This window comes from Cherax quadricarinatus, chromosome 65, assembly GCF_038502225.1.
Source record: "Cherax quadricarinatus isolate ZL_2023a chromosome 65, ASM3850222v1, whole genome shotgun sequence".
NCBI classification, from domain to species: Eukaryota; Metazoa; Arthropoda; class Malacostraca; order Decapoda; family Parastacidae; genus Cherax; species Cherax quadricarinatus.
In genome coordinates, this window is record NC_091356.1 from 19,123,106 (window position 1) to 19,131,955 (window position 8,850).

Consider the following 8,850-nt stretch of genomic DNA (forward strand, 5'->3'; position numbering starts at 1 on the left):
TTATTGCATATATATATATATATATATATATATATATATATATATATATATATATATATATATATATATATATATATATATATATATATATATATATATAGGTGTGTATGCATGCATACATATGAATAACAACACTGCACTAGCCAAGGACTCGAACCCATGATGTTCTGGCCCGCCTCATGGTGTGCCAGTCTCAGTAGTATCAGTTTTCTCAGTAGTACCAGTTACCATTAACCAGTTACTAGTGTCAGTAGTAATGACTCATACACCGACCATTGCTGATCCTCTGCTCCTACGTGAATCGCTGACTGTTATTCACTGTTACAGCTGACCTAGCATGATTTGAATGCTGCTCACCCCCTAGGCAACACTGTGAACCAGTTGAAGGATAGACAGGAGAGACGCAGGTCAGGCTTGGAAACTCCGGCCAAATGAAGGGAGAAGATGCCAAGGTCGACTGATGCTCCTGCATGGGCGATTGATGCTGCTAGAGGAGGGTAAACTGTTCATCCTGTCCCAACACCTCTTTCTACTATTCCCCTTGTAAGGAGAAGAGTGAGAGAAAATGGTAAAAGTCAGAATCTTATATTATTTATTCGAGGGAAGGCTATATCAGGGGCTCCAAGTATAAGGGGAACTAATCAATTCCCAAAACCCCCAATTATGATTGGCATAACTATGAAGAAAATTATTACGAAGGCGTGGGCTGTGACGATTACATTATAAATTTGATCATCTCCAATTAATCTTCCTGGTTGACCAAGTTCGGCTCGAATAATTAGTCTTAGGGAAGTGCCTACTATACCGGATCAGGCTCCGAACACAAAGTATAGAGTACCGATGTCTTTATGATTTGTTGAGAAAAATCATCGTTGCGTTAGGCTTTATAGTGGAAAAAAGACGTCAAATTGCAAATTTGAAGATGTATAATTACTAAAGCTTAAGAGAGAATCTTGTAGTATAAGTAGTAAAGCTACATTAGCAGTTCTATCAAAACTGTCCTTTTATCAGGCATTATACTTATTAGGGAGGTTAAAATTACAGGGGGTTAGCTGTAGATTTACGTTTTTAAGAGGTGTTCTTAGAAGATTAAATCTTAGACTAGAAGAAGGTGTCTACTTGAATAGGTTGAGATAAGCTTAAAAGTTTGATTCTTGCTTGAACTTTTATTTTATAATTAGGGTATATGTGTATCTTGGTGGGAAAGGAGTAAATAGAATAGAGATAATTTATAATAAGTCGTAGTTTTGTTATTCGCAGTATGGAAGATTAAATATTGGTTTAGGGTCCGATTTAGTAAATTATAAAAAGTTTGATGAAATTTTGTGCCAGCAATCGCGGTTAGACTTAAAAGCTTAGTAAAGGTGTTTTAGTTTAGGTTATTCTTATGTTTAAAGGTAAATTGAAATTTATAGTAATAAAAGGTGAAATTGGTTTATTAGGAATAAATGGAAGTTGAATTATAAATAGGAGGAAACTCGGAAATTAAGATATAAACTAGGATTAGATACCCTATTATACTTAGAAGATAAAAATAAAACTTGAATATTAATAGATATGGTCTTTAAATTCAAAGAATTTGGCGGTATTTTAGTCTTGTTAGAGGAACCTGTTCTGTAAATGATACAACACGAAAAATCTTACTTACTCTTGTTTAGCAGTTTGTATACCGTCATTATCAGATAACCTTTGTTGAGGTAGTTATTGAAATTTGAGAAGTAAAGTATATTAGATCAAGGTGCAGTTTATGGGTGAGAAGAAATGGGTTACAATAAAATTTATTTATTACGAATCAGTAATAGAATAGTTTCTGTGAAGGGGGATTTAATTGTAACACATAATTTAGTAAGTTAGTGTGGTATGAGAACTAAAGTATGTACATATCGCCCGTCGCTTCCGCTTAAGGTGGAATAAGTCGTAACATAGTAGGTGTACTGGAAGGTGTACCTGGAACTAAATTTACTTTGGCAGAGGATATGCGTTAAATTTAGAATTTAATTATATAGAAAGCACTCTATAGGTAAAAGTATTGGGGATAGTGCTGTGGTTATTAGAATTGTGAGATATTTAATGTTGATAGTTTGTGTATTAGTTGGAGTGGCATTTGTAACTCTCTTGGAGCGTAAGATTTTAGGTTATATTCAAATTCGTAAGGGTCCTAATAAATTGGGCATTCTGGGGTTACTTCAGCCTTTTTCGGATGCTGTTAAATTGTTTGTAAAAGAGCAGAATTCACCGGTAGTATCTAATTTTTTACCTTATTATTTGTCGCCGGTATTCGGTTTATTTATTGCTTTAATTTTGTGGAGGGTTATTCCATATGATTTAGGATTAGTGGATTTTGACATAGGAGTATTATTTTTTTTATGTTGTTTAAGATTAAGGGTTTACCCTTTGTTAGGGGCTGGATGGGCTTCAAATTGTAAATATTCTTTATTAGGGAGTCTTCGTGCTGTAGCACAAACTATTTCATATGAGGTAAGGCTGGCTTTAATTTTGTTATCTTATGTGGTTTTAGTTGGGAGATTCAGGTTCATAGAATTAAGATATTATCAGGAAAGGATGTGGTTTATTTGATTAACATTTCCATTATCTGTAGTTTGGCTTGGTTCTTGTTTGGCAGAGATGAATCGCACTCCTTTTGATTTTGCAGAAGGAGAGTCTGAATTGGTTTCTGGGTTTAATACTGAGTATAGGAGAGGAGGGTTTGTATTAATTTTTATAGCTGAATATGTTAGAATTTTGTTTATGAGTGGAGTGTCAACATTGTTGTTTTTAGGAGGAAGAGTTTTAAGGTTAGGATTTTATACAAAATTGGTGATGGTAGGGTTTACGTTTATTTGAGTGCGGGGAACTTTACCGCGGTTGCGATACGATAAGTTGATGTATATGGCTTGAAAGAGGTTTCTTCCTTTATCTTTAAATTTTTTAATTTTTTTCTTCAGGGTAAAATTAATTTTAGTGTAAACTAAATTTATATGTTGGCGGGTACTGGAAAATTTTCCTTTAAATGCTTTCAAAACATTTGTTTTAAATAAACTAAGTAGCCATTCTAGAAGGAGGTCTGTTAAAAGGGTAGTCAAGGGATCAGTAATGTAATAGGAAAAGTAAATAGTAGTTAGAGCTTGACCTGTGAAAATATAGGGGTCCTCTACAGATCGAGCTCCGATCCATGTCAATAAAATGATTGTGGAGATAAGAGTTCAAAATAGAAGCTGGTTTAAAGGATAAAAGGTTAGACCTCGGAATTTTGATAGGGAGGTGAATGGGAGGAACCAAAGAATCGCAACTGATAATACTAAAGCGATAACTCCTCCTAATTTGTTTGGGATGGATCGAAGGATGGCGTATGCAAATAGAAAATATCATTCAGGTTGAATATGTACTGGTGTAACTAGAGGGTTAGCTGGGGTAAAATTATCAGGGTCTCCAAGTAAGTAAGGGTTTAAGAGAGTTAGAAGGACTAGGAGTATAAGTATGACTAGGAACCCTACAATATCTTTAAATGTAAAGTAGGGGTGGAAGGGAATTTTGTCTAGAGAAGAGGTTACTCCTAGAGGGTTGTTGGCTCCAGAGTGGTGGATGAATAAAATATGGACAAGTGTAGCCGCAGCTATTAGAAACGGCAGTAGAAAGTGGAATGTAAAAAATCGAGTTAAGGTGGCGTTATCAACTGCGAACCCTCCCCAAATTCATTGGACTAAATCTGTCCCAATATAGGGAATGGCAGAAAATAAGTTTGTAATAACGGTGGCACCTCAAAACGATATTTGTCCTCAGGGTAGGACATAACCTAGAAAGGCTGTGGCTATTGTTAAAAACAGAATTAGAACGCCAATTCTCCAAGCGTGGAAAAGAGCAAATGATCCATAATAAATACCTCGTCCGATATGGGAGTAGATACAGATAAAGAAAAAGGAGGCCCCATTTGCATGAAGGGTGCGGAACAATCATCCGTAATTAACATCGCGACAGATGTGTGCTACGTTCGAAAAAGCTAGGTCAATATGCGGGGTAAAATGAATTGATAAAAATAGCCCGGTTGCGATTTGAGTTACTAGACATAACCCTAAGAGGGACCCGAAATTTCAAAAAATTGAAATGTTAGCAGGAATTGGCATATCTACAAGTGCGGAATTAACGAGTTTAAGTAATGGATGGGATTTACGTAAAGGCGAAGTCATAAGTTTTGGGAGAGTAAAGATTAGAGTAATTTAAGAGGAGATAGGGGTGTATGATGGTATTGAGTATTGAGGGCTTCAGGTTGTTAACTATAGTTTTTTGTGGGTTCTGAGCGTTTATTTCGAATCATAAGCATTTGTTGAATGTTTTATTAAGGTTGGAATTTATTATATTAAATGTGTTTGGGGTTATGAGAGTTTACACGTTCAGGGTTGGTTTAGAGGGTGTGTTTGTAATATTTTTTTTAGTGATGGTTGCGTGTGAAGGGGCTTTAGGTTTATCTTTATTGGTCTCTATTGTTCGCTCACATGGTAATGATTATTTTAGGGGATTTGGAATTTTAGTATGTTAAAGTTTTTGGTGTTTAATTTGGTTTTAATGGGGTTTGTGAGGAATTGAAGGCTTATTCAGGTTGGTTTATTGATAATATGCTTTATGGGATTGTTAATAATAAACCATGATTTTTGTTCTTTTTGTCTGGGTTATATAATAAGGGTTGATTATTTAAGATATATTTTGATTGTATTAAGGGTTTGGATTGTAATATTAATAGTTTTTAGGAGAACTGTAGTAAAGAAAATGGATAATTTTTGTGTAGGGTTTTTGTCAGTGAATTTGATTTTGTTAGTAGTTTTAATCTTAACTTTTAGATCAGTAAATTATCTAATGTTCTATATTAGATTTGAGAGGTCATTGGTTCCCATACTTGTATTAATTTTGGGTTGAGGTTACCAACCTGAGCGAATTCAGGCTGGAATTTATATATTGTTCTATACTTTATTTGCTTCTTTGCCATTGTTAGCTTCTTTATTAAGGCTGTATAAAAGTGAGGGGAGATTAAGGATAGGATTATTAATGTCAGGAATAATTGGCTACCAGAGAACCAGGTTATTGTGGTATTTTTGCTCTGTGTTAGCGTTTATGGTTAAATTACCTCTGTTTATATTTCATTTATGGTTGCCTAAAGCTCATGTGGAGGCTCCGGTTGCGGGGTCAATAGTATTGGCTGGGGTACTGTTGAAGTTAGGGGGTTACGGTTTAATTCGGATTTTGGGGGTGTTTTCGGAGGTAAATAAAATATTTTGCTGAGTGTGAGTGAGCCTTGGGATTTTAGGGGGCGTTGTTATTAGTTTAATGTGTTTGCGTCAAGTGGATATAAAGTCTTTAATTGCTTACTCTTCTGTGGCTCATATGGGTTTAGTGTTAAGGGGGCTGGTTGTTATAGGAGGATGGGGTTTAAATGGGGCTGTAGTGGTGATGGTAGGTCACGGTTTATGTTCTTCAGGTTTATTTTGTTTAGCAAATATAGTTTACGAGCGTTTAGGGAGGCGAAGTTTGATAGTTAGGAAAGGTTTGCTAAATATTATGCCAAATATAGGTTTATGGTGGTTTCTATTAGCTGTGGGGAATATAGCTGCTCCTCCAACTTTAAACTTAATAGGAGAGATTAGTCTAATTATTAGAGTGGTTAGATGGAGGAAATTAATTATATTTAGAGTAGGATTATTGTCTTTTTTCAGGGCTTGCTACACTTTATACATGTATTCATTAAGCCAGCATGGGTTATTTTTAAATGCGTTATTTTCTTGTTGCTCTGGGAAGGTAGTGGAGTATTTTGTCTTGTTAATACATAGTGTTCCGTTAAATATCATGTTTGTGAAGGGTTCTTTAATTTTGTGTGATTTGTAGGATAAGATGGCTGAGGTTAAAGGCGTTAGATTGTAAATCTAAGTAGAAGTTATACTTTCTTATTAATGAAAGGTAAGATTTAAAAGAATATTACTTTTTTTGACAGCTTTGAAGGATGTTAGTTTAAATTAACTTAAAATCTTAGATAACTAAAAGTATGGATGGGATAAAAAGTCCGAATAAATTGATTGAGGAGTACAAGGGAGATGGTAGGATTTTTAGAGGTTTAAGGGAGATATTTCATTTTATTTGGGTAAAGGAAATTGTGATAGAGGATAAAGTAATTCGAATGTAAAAGTAAAGAGTTACTAGAGAAGAAAGAAGTAGAATAAACAAAGGTAAGTAGAAGGATGATAGAATTATTTCTTGGGCGATGATTCATTTAGGGATAAAGCCTGAAAAAGGCGGTAGGCCTCCTAGAGAATAAAGGTTTATAGTTGAGATAATTTTAGGGAGGGGCCCGCAATTTGCGTTGATTAGGCGAGGGAAAAAATATGTCTGGGTGGATGCGAAGTAGAAGATTACAGAAGCTGTAATTAGAGTATATATAAGAAAGTAGATTATTCAGGAGGTTTCATTAATAAGGATAGCGAAAAGTATTCATGACAGATGATTAATAGATGAGTAGGTTAAGATTTTTCGGAAGGATGTCTGATTGATTCCTCCTAGTGCTCCAATGATAGCAGAAGAAATCCCACCAAAAAAAAGAAGCAAGTTTGTGTAATATCCTGAAGATAAATAAGAGATTAAGAATATTGGAGCAAGTTTTTGGATTGTTATGAGAACAACAATTTGGGTTCAATTAAGACCTTCTATGACTTGGGGGAATCAAAAATGGAAGGGAGCGGCCCCCAGTTTAAGGAGAAGGGCTAAGGAAATAAATGAGAGTGAGATTATTGGAATAAAAAGTGTTAAGGTGGAAGATAAAATGATAATGGCTGATCCAAGGGCTTGGATTAAGAAATATTTCAAGGAGGCTTCGGACGGGAGTTGATTTTCTTTTGATGAGATTAAAGGGATAAATGATATAAGATTAAGTTCGAGGCCAATTCAGGCTGAAAATCATGAGGAAGAAGAAATGGCCAGGAAGGATCCTGACAAAAGTGAGAGTATAAAAATGATTTTATGGGGTGAGAATGAAATTATAAAGAGAGATTATTCTCATAAATGAGGTATGAGCCCATTAGCTTGGAATTTAGCTTATCTTTATAGTGTATGTAGAAGTGTGTAGGGCATAAAAAGGTTTGATCTTTCAGGGATTGGTGCGATTCCAATTTACATAAAGAGTATTAGAGACTTGAAGAGGTAAGGTAGAGATTGATCTTAAAGTGTCTTGAATCCCTCTTTGAATATTTGCTGTTCTTAGAAGATTTGAGAGGGTAGAGAGGTAAGTCACTTAAAAAATAAAATGAAAAAGCATATGTAGGGGGGTGTAAATTTTGTATTTTTTATTCTAGCATATATATACATTTCTTTGTATGAAAGTGGTGAATTAAGTATAACTGCATGAGTAAGTTAACTTATACCGTAACAGAATGATGACATTGAGCTCTGTATATTACGATTAATACAGCTATAAGTAGAACCTTTCGTGAGAAGGTGGTTCTACTTATACCTGTATTAATCGTCACCTTCTAGATTCCCCCATTTTCACGAAGATATTCCTAACAGATGATCATTGAAGAAGATAAGATGAAGCTATTACTTCCTTATATTAATTTCAGAAGAGATACACTGAGAAAGAGATATGAGTGTCAGTTGATTATAGCAGTGAACTAATTAATGAGACAGTTCGATATATATATAAATCTATTGTTATGTGCTAGCTTCAAGTGTATAAATACTTAAATGAGATAGATAATAACCTGTGCGCAGATACACTATGAGTATTATATATAGATTAATAGATTATAGCAGTGAACTAATTAATAAGAGGACTTGATATATATATATATTGTACATTGTAGTAACTTCAAGTATATAAATACTTAAATGAGATAGATAATAACCTGTGCGCAGATACACTATGAGTATTATATATATAGATTAATAGATTATAGCAGTGAACTAATTAATAAGAGGACTTGATATATATATATATTGTATATTGTATTAACTTCAGGTATATAAGTATTTAAATAGGATAGATAATAACTTGAGTGCAGATACACTATAAATATTATATATATATTAGTAGATTATGTGATTTACAAGATTATAAATGATTCGAGAAGATTTACATTTAAAGAAATGTATATATATATAGACATTAAGGAGGATGGGAGAGTTTGTAAAGTTAAATACGCAGTTTTTATGTTGATCGTAGTTTATTTGTTTGAGAGATTAAAGTTGTAGATTCAAAGTAAAGCTAAAGATTAGCATTTCACTTACGTTGAAAAGGTTGTCGCAGGGGTGACTTATTTTGGTTGTTATGAAGACTTGCTAATTATTATGATTAGGAAAAATATTTTTAGGTTTAAGTAGGTAATTAAGGAAATAATAGTTTGGCGATAGATAATAGTACTGTACAGGAAAGTTGAAATATATTAGTGAAATAAACGGGAAGTATTAGTTAAATTAAGTACCTTGTGTATTAGGGATATTTTACATTAAATATTTATAATATTTTTCCCGAAATAAGAAGAGCTAAATTAAAGGTCGAGTTTTTGTGGTAAAAAAATTCAAAACCTTATTTTAGTAGTGAAATGTTAATCGAGTCTTAAGATATCTGGTTTTTTTTTGAAAAAAATTCAATTTTTTCTTTGCATTAAGGTAAGGCAAGGTTTAGGAATAGAGGGGGTAAGCTCTTTGTTTAATTATTTTAGTTATAAAAATAAATAGAAAGGTATGTTTAACTAGGCTTAGGGGTAGCTATGTTTACAGGGAGTTGTATCTGAGGTACAAGGAGAGGAGTATTTATTATTTTTTAAGCAGGTAGGAAAGACTTTTTATGAATTTAGTTTAAAGATTTAAAGTGAG

At 33.6% G+C, this 8,850-nt stretch overlaps 1 pseudogene; it reads left to right on the forward strand.

The window, feature by feature from the left end:
• Window positions 1–1,120: 1,120 nt before the first annotated feature.
• LOC138854646 (NADH-ubiquinone oxidoreductase chain 1-like) lies at window positions 1,121–4,717 on the forward strand (annotated as a pseudogene).
• The last annotated feature ends 4,133 nt before the right edge of the window (window positions 4,718–8,850 follow it).